Consider the following 13960-nt stretch of genomic DNA (forward strand, 5'->3'; position numbering starts at 1 on the left):
TCTTGCTTTTCTGGATCTTTCAATCCTTTGCACCCTCCCCTCCTCCCCCCGCATTGCCCCATGACTTTGCTTTTTGTAACATTGTGTCCACATTTTGGGTCATGGGCCCCAAAGGGAGAAGGATGGGAATGGAAGTGGAGATGTGTGCGTGTTTGTATATGAGTTTATATTGCTGTGACACTCTTAGTAGAGATGAGTAGAAGAATTTCACGAACAGCATCTATGGCCCTGGGGTTACAGCAAAATGTTGAAAAGCCACATGAAGCCAAGGGCTTTTTAATCTCTTCCTTAAGTCAGTGATAATGATGCAGGGCAGGTTTTACTTTAAATATCTCTCCTCCTTGGAGTGTCACAAGGTGCACATCTTTGAAGGAGGGATTTTCTGTGTCTTTGATCTGATTGCCCTCAGGAGCTGTTATCAAAATGCAGATGTCCCAGGCTTTTAAGCTCTTGAAAAACCGGAAAGAACAAGACCCCTTGTATTTCCACCTTCTGAAAAGTACAGTGGTGTGTGTGTGTGTGTGCGCGCGTGCAAGTTCCTTTGTGGGAAGGTTTTCTTGTTTTTTTTTTGTTTTTGTTTAAAACACTCAAGACCTGTAAATAGGGCTTGGCTGATTTTCCGACTGATTTTAAGGACCTAGAGGGGTACTAAGTTTTGGTCAGCTGTCCAGACCTCTCTGTCTAGTTGTCTCATCAGCCGTCCAGCTTTTGATGTACCACTGACTTCATGGGGTTGGTAAAATAAAATAACGAAGCGCTTTGGTGTTCTTAGACAAAAGGCATGAGAGAAAGGATACAAGCTCACTTCTGAGTTGTTGGAGGGGGTATAAACAGATGATTTCATCTTAGGAGGGGAGCACAGAAATTTAATGTAATTATACAAAGAGAGAAGAAATTCTAGTAAGAGACCATTGTTAGAGGACCTGTGAAGATGTTTCAGAGTATGCTTTTGTCTTCTCTAGCGCCGTGCATTTAAAATGGGAAAGATAGTGTAAGGCTGCTGCTATCATAAATTAGAATCATTTTAGTTCAAATCAAATTAGTTCATTTGCATCATAACTATTTTAGAAAATATAATTGATATACAGTTTTGATTGAGAGATTGAACAAGGTCAGAGAAAAAGATGGATATTTTGGTTTACGTTGATTTTAAAGCCGAGTTGGCACAGAATTTTTCTAAGAGGAACTCTAAAAAAATGCCTGTCATTCAAGAGTGTGAATGAAAAGTAAGACAGATGATAACCTTTGTTTTTATTAGCAAATTACTGTATGTGTTAACCCAGGAAGAGTGGAAAAAGACATTGTTTTTATTTTCTTTTAGATTTTTATAGCTCTTCTCATACTTGTATGAATAAGGTACTTCATAAAGACATGAGATATAATTATAGAAATATGCATTAAAGAATAGTACAGAATGCAGCTTCTCATGTAAGAGCACACAAAAAAGGATTTTAAAGCTAAGCAATAATAGTATGATACATTTTGTTGTGAGTACCTTCTGAAAATGATTATGCTGTGTAAACTGATTTGCTGTTTCTGAACATGTTATTTCAAAGTCACTTTTATGGTCTTGTGCCTTATTGTATTGTACATAATGATATCTCCATTTAGCTTACTCTACCCACATCCTTATTTTCTCCTAATTGCTATGGAAAATATCTATTATATGACAACTGTCAATAAGTATGCACTCAGCACATTCATTTTTTAGGTAAAGGGTTGGGAAGGGGATATAGAAGTAGTGTTTAAGATCTCTCCCCCCAACCCCCGCAAGGAGCTTACAGAAGAGATAATAATCCCAAACAAATAATGTATCGTAGAAGACATTGTGTAAATAGGGCTAAATTGGTTTATAGGTGTTATAGGTGTTTATCAAAGAGGCCACCACTGATGGCTACTAAATCACCATTGGTGACTCTCTTTATTCTGTAGTTGGTAGTAAATGGCATCATCCGTTTTTACTTCTCATCCATGAAATAAAGTAACAAACCTGCTTGTTAGCTAATATATTAATGCCAGTATGGCAGCCAAAATGTATGTTTGTTTGTAGTTATTTTCAATTACATGACATATTTTTAAAAATAGTTATGAAACTTTTATATTCATATGACTATTAAAGGGTTCTAAGTCCTTTGGCGTATCAAGGATGCTAACCAAAAACATTTTGTTATCCTTAGAAATTAAAATCAACAAATACAGTAATTTAAAACACCATCTTGATATTTCGTTGTCATTTGCAGTTAATATAAACATTTCTTTGGTCATCCATATAACGTATTTGGATTTTGTCTCCTTGGGAATATATAATATCTACCCTTCTCAGTGTCACTAATATATATTCAGGATAAATTAAAAATCCCAAAAGAGGAATATTATATCACTGATCTCTTATATACTACTACTATATATAGTAGAATGAGAAAGCATTGCTTCTTTCTAAGGACAGTCTGTGTGTACTTTTTCAGGAGTATTTTCTTTGATGAAAGATCTGTGTGTGCCTTGTTAATAGGCCTGAATGGGCTAAATACAACAGGACAACCAATGATTAACTTTTAAGGCAATAAACACTTTGTAGTAAAGTAAAAAAATACGTGTTGCAGATAATATAATCATGCAAAATATGTTTGATTTTAGATTATAAACAGTAAGTCCAGAAAAAATATCTTTCTTTTTTTCTTGTTAGATTTTATTTGGATAATTCCACCATGGATGTAGATGATATATTATCATTACTCTTACTTTTTTTAAATGAAACAATAAAAAAATTTTTAGTGTTTGGGAAAAACTCTGATTATGCTAATTATTAATGGGTCCAAAATGCTCAGCCTAGCTATCTGTGATGAAATTTTGATCAGTATGAAGAAAACTCTTTTGACTACTTCTTGGGAGGTTTTAAAATTGAATTCAGTTCGATTAAAAAGTCTTTAATAAAAAAAGACTCTTGATGTTGAGTCTTGTGACATACTGAAATTCATGGCGGTGGTTATAATGATTACCTATTGTAACTAAGGTTGCCATCAGTAGTTTGTCCTGTGAGCATCATTGTTAATGGCATGAAGAAGCAAGAGGAAAAAGCATACCTTTGCTACTACCCTTGGATTTTCTCAGTATCCTGTGCATCCTTCACATGTCACAGTACTTATCACATAGCATCTAATTGCCTGACTTTGTCTCCGTTAGTCTGTATTGCCAGTGCCCAGCGCAGTGACTAGTACTAGTATACAAGAAATCAGTGCTGTAACACCCCTTTTGAATTTTTTCATTTATCGCCAAAGTATATTGGTGACATTGGTGAGGGTAGACATTACATATTACAACCTGAGAGGCTGAATGAAGCCTTCAGAGAGAAAATTTAGTGACCTACCCAACGTTAATAATTCTATCCTTCAAGGTTAATAATGAAAATCTGACAGCTTCCACTATTACTGTACTCATGCTATTACTTCTAGAACGTGTTTTTTTGTTTTATTTTGTTTTGTTTGTGTCTTAAAGATTTTAGAAGAGTGACTCACGCCTCTAATCCCAGCACTTTGTGGGGCCGAGGTGGGAGGATTGCTTGCATCCAGGAATTCAAGACCAGCATGGGCAACATGGAGAAACCCTGTCTCCACTAAAAATACAAATATGAGCTGGGCATGGTGGTGTATGTCTGTAGTCAGTCACAGCTACTACGGAGGCTGAGGTGGGAGGGTTGCTTGAGCCCAGGAGATCAAGGCTGCAGTGAACCAAGATCACACCGCTGCACTCCAGCCCGGGTGACAGAGTGAGAACCCTGTTAAAAAAAAAAAAAAAAAAAAAAAAAAAAAAAAACAGAAGATTTTAGAAGAGCGTATGAAGTGGAATAAGATCCTTTATTAGAGGAAGAACAGGGTATGCCATCCCTATCCCTACTTCTGAACCTTTACTGTTTCCTATGTGGAGTGCCTTGCACTTGTCCCTTCATATCAAATTTACAAATCCTTTATGGCTTGTCTCATTGTTTTAACAAGACTTCTGAAATGATTGCAGCTAATATTGTTGTAGCTGAACAGTGGTGGATGTATATAGTCCACATCACTGGTCTCTACAGTGGGTGTGCAGGGCAATACATTGGAAGAAGAAATGTATTTAATGTCTGTCACTTCACTTTTGACCTACATGCTATTATTACGTCTTCTTCTTCTTTTTTTTTTTAATAAAAATGCAGGTCGTATAGAATTAGACACATGATTTTAAAGTTATTATTATTGTTGTTATTATTTTTCTTCTTCCATCTCATTCTTTCCTTTGGGGGTCATTTTCTCTTTTCCTGATGAATATCTTTGGAAATTCTTTTGGTGAAGGATTGTTAGTCATGAACTTTTTTAGATCTGAAGACATATTTTGCCCTAATTCTTAAAAGATAGCTTTGCTTAGTCTGTAACTCTAGGTTGATAGTTTGATTCCTTTCACTACTCAGAAGGTAGTATTCCGTTGTCTATTGATTTACATTATTTCTGTTCGGGAGTTGTCTGCTATTTGGTGTGTGATCCTTTCTGTCTGTCTCTATCTTATGTAGATTCATATGTCTCATCAGTTATGGAAATGTACCAACCATTATGTCTTTGAATGTTACCTTACCTCTGTTCTATATAGTATTTCTGGCACTCTGGTTAGATGTGCTAAAATTTATCATTCTATCCTTCATGTTTAACCTGTCATTCATGTTTTTCCTCCTCTTTCCTTGTTTCTTTGTACTCCAATCTGTAGTATAACCTATGCTATAGTTACCATATATGTTTCGATCTTTCTTCAGCTGTATATAACCCTGTTAACCTATCTGTTGAATTTTTTTTCATTGTGGTAAAAAGCATCCATCAGATACACCCTTGTAACAAATTTTTAAGTGTACAGTATTTTTGGTGGGGAGGGAGTAGATTTTAGTGGTGGTAAGGTGGCAATTTTATTATTTTTTTCACGTCCTATTTTTTATTTAATTTTATGATATGTATTAGATCTATTAGTGCATATTTTGGGGGTGTATGTGTTAATTTGATACATTCATATAATCAAATTAAGGCAACTGGGATATCTATCACTTTACATATTGATCTTTTCATTATACTAGGAACATTAAAATTATTCTAGCTATTTTGAAATGCACGTCGATTAATGTTAACTATACTCACCTGAGTGATCTATTGGATACTAGGTCTTTTTCCTTCTAAGTGTATGTTTATACTCATTAAGCAATCTCTTTTCATCCTTCCCTTCCTACTAACCCTTTCTAGCCTTTGTTAACCACCCAATCTACTCTATCTTCATGAGATCACTTTTTTAGCTCCCACATATGAGTGAGAACATATTTGTCTCTCTGTACTTGGCTTATTTCACTTAACATAATGACCTCCAATTTCATCCATAGGCACAATATTGTACAGCACATCTCTAGAAATTTTTTATCTTGTGTGACTGAAACTGTGTATATATTGAACAGCAACTCCCTATTTCCCTTTCTCTCCAGACCCTGGCAACCACCATTCTTAATTTCTGCTTTGATGAGTTTGACTACTTTAGATACCTCACAAAAATGGGATCATATAGCAGGATTTATCCTCTGTAACTGGCTTATTTCATTTTAGCACAATGCCCTTAAGATTAATCCATATTGTAGCATATGACAGGATTTCCTTCTTTTTTTTTGCTGAATAATATTCCATTGTATTATGTACCTTGTTTTGTTTATCCATTTATCTGCTGATGGACATTTGGGTTGCTTCTACTTCTTGGCTCTCATAAATAATACATCAATAAATATGGGAGTGCAAAGATCTCTTTGAGATCCTGATTTTAGTTTTTTGGATAAATACCCAGAAATGGATTGTATGTTAGTTCTATTGTTAGGTCATATGGTAGTTCTACTGGGTCAAATGGTAAGTCTATTTTTAATATTCTGAGGAGACTTCATATTGTTTTTCATAGCAGCTGCAGTATTTTACATTTCCACCAACAGTGCACAAGGGTTGCAATTTCTGTACACCTCACCAATGTTTATTTTCTATTTTTATTTTATTTTTGTTTTATGGCTTTTAAAATTACAACTATCCTAACAGTTGTAAAATAAATATCTTACTGTGGTTTTGATTTGCATTGCCCAGATGATTTGTGATGCTCATCATCTTTTTATATACCTCTTGGCCATTTGTGTCTTCTTTAGAGAAATGTCTATTCAACTCCTTTGCACATTTAAAAATCAAGTTTTTTTAAATCAAGTTTGTGTATAGTTTTGCTCATACTGTAGTGTGCTTTTTCACTCTGTTGTTTTCCTTGATGTGCAGAAGCTTTTTAGTTTGATTTAGTCCTGATTGTCTATTTTTGCTTTTGTTGGCTGTGCTTTTGATGTCATATACAAGAAATCTTTGTCAAGAACAATAACATGAAGCTCTTCTCCTATGTTTTCTTCCAGGAGTTTTATAATTCAGGTCTTAAATTTAAATCTTTAATCCCTTTTGAGATAGTTTTTGTATATGATATAAAATGAGGGTCCAGTGTCATTCTTTTGCATATATATATATATCCATTTTCCCAGCACCATTTGTTGAAAACACTGTGCTTTACCCATTGTGAATTTTTGGCATCCATGTTGAAAATCATTTGACTGTGTATGCATGGGTTCCTTTCTGAGCTCTCTATTCTGTTCTTCGTGTATATCTCTGTCTTTAAGCTAGTACTATACTATTTTGATTACCATAGCTTTGCAATATGTTTTGAAGCCAGTAAGTGTGAGGCTTTGTCCTTTCTGAAGATTGTTTAGGCCATTCGGGGTCCTTTGTGGTTCCATATGAATTTTATAATTTTTTTTGTTTCTGTAAAAAATGCCATTAGGATAGTTCTTCGTTAGTGCATAGAAATGTCACTGACTTTTGTACATTGATTTTGTAGCCTGAAACTATTGAATTTGTTTATTCTTTCTAGCAGTTCTTTTTTTGGTATTTGGAATCCTTAGGGTTTTCTACATATAAGATAATCTCATCTACAAACAGTGATAATTTTACTTCTTTCTGATTTGGATACGTTTTATTTATTTATTTTTTTCTTGTCTAACTGCTCTGCCTAGGACTTCTAATACTATGTTAAACAGAAGTGGCAAGAATGGGCATCCTTGTCTTGTTTTTGATCTTAAAGGGAAACATTTGTTTTCTACCGCTGAGTGTTATATTAGTTGTGGGCTTTTTATATATGGCCTTTTTTATGTTGATGTAATTTTTTTCTATTCTTATTTTGTTGAGTGGCGTTTTTAATCATGAAAAGGTATTGAATTGTGTCAGTGCTTTTTCTGCATCTATGGAGATGATGAGGCAATTTTAATTTTCCTTCTATTAATGCGGTATATATCACATTGATTTTTCTATGTTGAGCCATCCTTGTATCCTAGGGATAATTCCCTCTTGGGCATGGTATGTGATCCTTCTAATGTGCCATTGAATTTGAATTGCTAGGGTTTTTTTGGGTTTTTTTTTTCCCTGAGAATTTTTATATTGATATGCATTAGGGATATTGACTTGTAGTTTTCTTTTCCTGTAGTGACTTTTTCTGGTTTTTGTATCATGGTAATTCTGGCTTTATAAAATGAGTTAGGAAGTATTCTCTTCTCTTCTTTTTGGGGAACAGTTTGAAAGAGTTGGTTTTAATTCTTCTTTAAATGTTTAGTAGAATTCACTAGTGAAGCCATCTGGTCTTGGGCTTATCATTGTTGGAAGGTTTTTGGTTCCTGATTCAATCTCCTTACTAGTTATAGCTTTGTTTAGATGTTCTATTTTTTCATAACTTAGTTTTTGTAGGTTTATCAGGGTTCTCCAGAGAAAAAAATCCAATAGGCTATACATAGATATATGAGAAGATTTATTATGGGAACTGGTTCCTGTGATTATGGAGGCCATAAAGTCTCACAGTATTTCATCTGAAAGTGGGAGAACCAGGAAAACCAGTGATATAATTCAGTTTGTGTCTGAAGGCCCAAGAACCAGTAGCTCTGATGCCTGCAAGCAGGATAAGATGAATATCCCAGCTGAAGAAGAGAGAAAACTTTTCTGGCTTTTTTTTTTTTTTTTTTGAGACAGAGTGGGAGTCTCGCTCTGTCGTCCAGGCTGGAGTGCAGTGGCGCGATCTCTGCTCACTGCAAGCCCCGCCTCCTGAGTTCGCGCCATTCTCCTGCCTCAGCCTCCCGAGTAGCTGGGACTACAGGTGCCCACCACCGCGCCCGGCTAATTTTTTAAATATTTTTAGTGGAGACGGGGTTTCACCGTGTTAGCCAGGATGGTCTTGATCTCCTGACCTCATGATCCGCCCGCCTCGGCCTCCCACAGTGCTGGGATTACAGGCGTGAGGTTTTTTTTTTTCTTTATATTCCAATCGGGCTCTCTCAGTGGATTGAATGATGCTTGCCTACATTGATGAAAGTATATGCTTTGTTCAGTTGCTGATCAAAATGCTAACCTCTTCTGGAAAAACTCTCTTGGATATACCCCAAAATAATATTTTGCCAGCTGTCTGAGCATTCCTTAGCCCAGTCAAGTTGACATATAAAATTAACCATCACGGTAAGTTATATGTTTCTAGGAATTTATACATTTCCTCGATTTATCTGATTTGTTGGAATATGATTATTCATGGTAGTATCTTATATCCTTTTTATTTCTGTTTCATCAGTTGTAATACTTTCTCTTTCATTTCCAATTTTGTTTATTTGAGTCCTGTCTTCTTTTTTCTTAGTCAGAGGTTTCTCAAATTTGTTGATCTTTTCAAAAAACCAAGTCTTTCACTGATTTTTTTTTTCTGTTTTTGTGTTCACTAATTTATTTCTACTCTAATCTTTTTTATTTCCTTTCTTCTGCTAAATTTTGAGTTAGTTTGCTCTTCTTTCTCTAGTCCTTGAGGTGTTGAGTTAGATTATTTATTTGAGGTCTTTCTCTTTTTTTTTGTTTGAGATAGAGTCTTGCTCTGTCATCCAGGCTGGAGAGCTATGGCGTGATCTCGGCTCACTGCAGCCTCTGCTTCCTGGGTTCAAGTGATTCTCCTGCCTCAGCCTCCTGAGTATCTGGGATTACAGGTGCCCGCCACCATACATGGCTAGTTTTTGTATTTTTAGAAGAGACGGGGTTTCACCATGTTGGCCAGGCTGGTTTAAAACTCCAACCTCAAGTGATCTGCCCACCTTGGCCTCGCAAAGTGCTGGGATTACAGGCAAGAGCCACCACACCCAGACTCTTTATTCTTTAATGTAGGCGTTTTTTAATGAAGTCACGATAAACTTCCCTCTTAGTGCTGCTTTTGCTGCATCCCATAAGTTTTGCTGTTGTATTTTTGTTATCAGTCCTGGAGAATGTTCTGTGTGTGCTTGAGAAGAATTTATATTGTGCTGCTGTTGGGTGGAATGCTCTGTATGTCTATATGTCCATTAGGTCAATTTGTTCTATAGTGTTCTTCAGGTCCTCTGTTTCCTTATTGATCTTTTATCTAGATATTCTATCATTATTGAGTGTAGGGTATTGAAATCTTTTATTGTGTGTTGCTGTCTATTCCTGCCTTCAGTTCTGTCATGTTTGTTTCTGCTGTGATGTTGGATACATATATATTTATAATTGTTACAGCTTCCTCATGAATTGATCTTTTATCATTACTTAATATTCTTCTTTGTCTCTTGTGATAGTTTTTGACATAAGATCTGTTTTAGGCTGGGCGCGGTGGCTCAAGCCTGTAATCCTAGCACTTTGGGAGGCCGAGACGGGCGGATCACGAGGTCAGGAGATCGAGATCATCCTAGCTAATATGGTGAAACTCCGTCTCTACTAAAAAATACAAAAACAACTAGCCGGGCGTGGTGGCCGGTGCCTGTAGTCCCAGCTACTCTGGAGGCTGAGGCAGGAGAATGGCGTAAACCCGGGAGGCGGAGCTTACAGTGAGCTGAGATCTGGCCGCTGTACCCCAGCCTGGGCGACAGAGCGAGACTCCCTCTCAAAAAAAAAAAAAAAAAAAAAAAGATCTGTTTTATCCGATGTAAGTTTGGCTACCTCTGCTCTCTTTTGGTTATTTCACCCTTTAATTTTTAGCCTGTGGGTGTCCTTAAATCTAAAGTGAATCTCTTATACACAACATATAGTTGGATCTTATGTTTTTAATCCATTAAATTAATCCAAAATTAATCCAAAAAAACTCTGTCTTTTGATTATGGTGTTTACTCCATCTACATTTGGTGCAATTAGTGATAGGGAAGGACTTACTATTGCCATTTTGTTAACTGTTTTCTGTCTTGTAGGTTTTTGTTCCTCTTATCCTCTCTTGCTGTATTCCTACGTGTTTCATTGATTTTTTTGTAGTGACCTCTAGTGTAAGCTGGATTCTATCAGCATCTAAAACCGGTCCCTCTGGCAGTCCCCTAAAAATCAGAGCATTGGATCCATGCTCCACTCTTTTTTTCCCCATCTGTTGAATTTTCAATTTCATTTATCATATTTTTAATTTCTCTTAAGCTTGTCTGCCTTTTTAAGTAGATTCTTGGACCTTGCTTATTTTATGATTTCATCTTCATTTCCTTGAACATTTAATATATAGTAATTTGCACGCTGTTTCTGGTAGTTCCGTTATCTGAAGTCCCTAGGAGGTTAGATTATCTGCTAATTCTCATTCACTACATTGTTTCTTATTGAATGTGCTGGTATTTGATGGTGTCATTCACTATGGTTGTTTCTTATTGAATGTGCTGGTATTTGATGCTGAGCTCCTCTTTGCCTGATTGTTATTTGTGTGAAACTTGGGGGCCTGAATTGAGGATGCTTCCTTCAGAGAGGGATTGGGTTTGCTTCTGCTGGGAACCCCTACTGACCTGGGGCACTTTAGTCTCCTGTAGGGATTCCTGGGAGTTGTAGATTCAGCTCTCTAACCCTGTAGTGAGTCCAAGGCTTAGTATTTGACTCCAGGGTAACTCAGGCTTTTGTGGTAACTTTTGGCTGTTGTTTGTTGATTTGTTTTTTTATGTTTGTTTACTTGTTTTTGTTTTGCCCTTGGAGGTCTCTCGTACTCTCTTATAGGTCAGTAATTCATGTAAAAAATATGTACTATTTTGGAGTACCCCTTATAATATCACGCCTACTGCACTGTAGAAATTCTGGAATAAGCTTTTTGTAAATGGGTCTTTAGAAATTTACATACTTATGGGATTTCCATACTTATGTTCCATACTTATGTAAATTTCCATACTTATGTTCCTAAACCATGTGTCATTTCTGAAATTCTCATATCAGTATACTTTAAAATGTGCATAATTTTCTGTTTATAAATCTTTCATTTGAAAATTTACTAGATTTTTGAAATCATTTGTTACAATTGTTAGAATGATTAATTTTCAAGAATGGCTCGGGCAAAGTGGAAATCTAACAGAACTTTCGCATAATTGGTGAATAGATTGAAATATGAGCATCATAATTAAATAAATGCAAGCAGTTGTCCACTACTTCCATTTGTGTGAGATGCTCTCTTTAGCCTTGACAGTCATTGAAATCAAGTAGCAATATAAACTGGACTTACAATCAGTCCTTCAGTTCTTTATCACAAATTGTTAAGCCGATATTTGCAAACTCAAGAAACATTCATTTGTATTGTATAACATTAATAATATTTTACTAATCACTGAAAAGTTTGTACCATCAGAATTCAATATATTTCCAAAATTTTTTATATTATACTTTTTCATATGCATAATCTATTTATAAAGTAATTCATATGTAATTTATTAGTATTCCTATGGGAGTCCATACTTACACATTTTGAAGCTAAAAATACCTTGGACTATAGTTTAGAGGCCATTCTGTGCCACAGAGTTTAGCATTGTTCTCTAATTCTCCTGTGTATACACTTTTACTTTCTAGCTAAATTGAAAATATTTTGAGGCTGTGGACCACTTTCAACATTATTTCTCTATATCCTTTATTACCTAGCATAGTGTTTGGCATATTTTTTGGTGTTCAACAATTTAATAAACCAAGGTCTATTTTATTTATTTATTCTCAAATACAGTGGGTTTATGAACCACCCGAGGAGATTGTTTCAAATTTATGTTTCTTAACTCCTGCTCCCTCCCATTCTGTGTTCTTGCTCAGTTTTTCTAGGTGAGGTCTAGGAATTTCTCTTTCTCCAAACTCTTAAGGAATTCTTACACAGATATCCACTGGCTAGGTTTTAGAAAACATTGATTTATATGATGATGATGATGACATTGTAATTAACCTCATATTATGATGAAAATGAAAAGACAGTTATAGTTGATGGCTATATTTTAGAAAGTAGGATGGAAGAAATGATAAGTCAATCCTTTTGTAGGTGATGACAACAGTAGAAAATATCAGGGAATTTTCTGTAAGTAATAAGGTACATGCATGTGGTTGTTATAGGTGTAAGATATAAGAAAGGGGCAAAAGAGGAATTTCATGTTCTTCCCTTCCCTTCCCTCAAATTTATGTGGTTAACAATAAAGTGGGAAGGGAAATGGCAACAGAAAAAGGAGTTTACCATATGGTGCCTGCTGTGGTGTGAATGTGCCTCCCAAAAGTTTGTGTGTTGGAAACTTAATACCCAATGCAACAGTGGTGGGAGATGGGGCCTAATAAGAGATGATTGGGTCATAAGGTCAGAGCCCTCATGAATGGCTTAAAGTTTTTTCAGTAGCAGGTTAGTTATCTCGATAGTGGGTTGCAAGCCCTGCCCATGGTGCTTTTCTCTTTTGCACGCTTGCTTACCTTTCTGCCCTTCGGCCTTTCCACTATGGGATGACGCAGGCTGAAGACTGTCACCAGATGCCAGCCCCTTGATATTTGACTTCCCAGCCTACAGAATCATAAGCTAAATAAATTTCTGTTCATTGTAAGTTACTCAGTCTGCCGTATTCTGTTATAGCAACAGAAAAGAGACTTAAGACAGTGCCTTTAGTTATAGGCTGAATCTTTCTCCTAAGAAAGTGTTATTTAATACTGTTTTGACCACTATATCAGGTTAGCCCAGGTAGTAAACAAATTAGAAACCGAGCCACAGTACCAAATTTTAGTGAACTACTGTAAAGTATATGGTAACAGGTTTCACAAGACTACTTTTCCTTTTGGGATCAGCAGTGCTGCTTTCACAATTTAAAAAGAGGGTTTGCTTTTATGTCCTTTTCTATTCGCTTCATCACGATTGAAGATGATAAGGATACAAAGACAAATGAAACCTGTTCCCTGCTCTGGAGTGACTCAGAGCCTGAAGTGGGAGACAGACATAGAGACAAACAAGTACAGTAGAAAGTTGCAGTTCCTTGTCATCCAGCTGATTAGAACACAGAGTAAAGAAGGAAGGAGAGGCGGGCCACGTGCTCATGAAAGCCTTTGAAATGAGGTTTGAAAGATAAGTACTCCCTCACCAAGTGGCTCTGTGGAAAGTTGAGCTGGTGGGAAGAAGAGGGCATTCTGGGTGGAAGGTGCATTTGCACAAAGTCCCTGAGTGTGAAGTGGAAAAGAGGAGAGCATCGCCCTGAGGTGGGCAGCATTTAGTGAGAGGGCCTGGCTTGAGAGCAGGCAGGGCCTTACATGCCGTAGCAAGAGCTAGTCCTGGAGGCCGCAGAAGCTCTTGGAGGATTTAGGTGGAGGGTCAACTTGATGAGATTTGTATTAAATATTTTCTGTGTGCCTGCATGCTTTAGAAACACTCTAGTTTTTAAATTCAGTGGGCTGTTTTCTAATGGTCAATTTTTTTTTTTTTTTTTTTTTTTTTTTTGAGATAGGGTATTGTACAGGCTAGAGTGCAGTAGCATGATCATAGCTCACTGCTGCAGTCTTGGCCTTCCGGGTTCAATCAATCCATCCGCCTCAGCCTCCTTAGTATCCTTAGTAGCTGGGACTATAGGTGCTCGCCACCATGCCTGGCTAATTTTTGTATTTTCTTATAGAGATGGGAGTTTCAACATGTTGCCCAGGCT

General features: G+C 36.4%; 1 protein-coding gene across 4 annotated transcripts in view; it reads left to right on the top strand.

The window, feature by feature from the left end:
• Positions 1-13960, top strand: part of MARK1 (microtubule affinity regulating kinase 1) — a 142788-nt gene that overhangs the window by 1151 nt on the left and 127677 nt on the right. The gene's annotated exons all lie outside the window — the stretch shown is intronic.

This window comes from Macaca mulatta, chromosome 1 (genome assembly GCF_049350105.2).
Source record: "Macaca mulatta isolate MMU2019108-1 chromosome 1, T2T-MMU8v2.0, whole genome shotgun sequence".
Taxonomy (NCBI): domain Eukaryota; kingdom Metazoa; phylum Chordata; class Mammalia; order Primates; family Cercopithecidae; genus Macaca; species Macaca mulatta.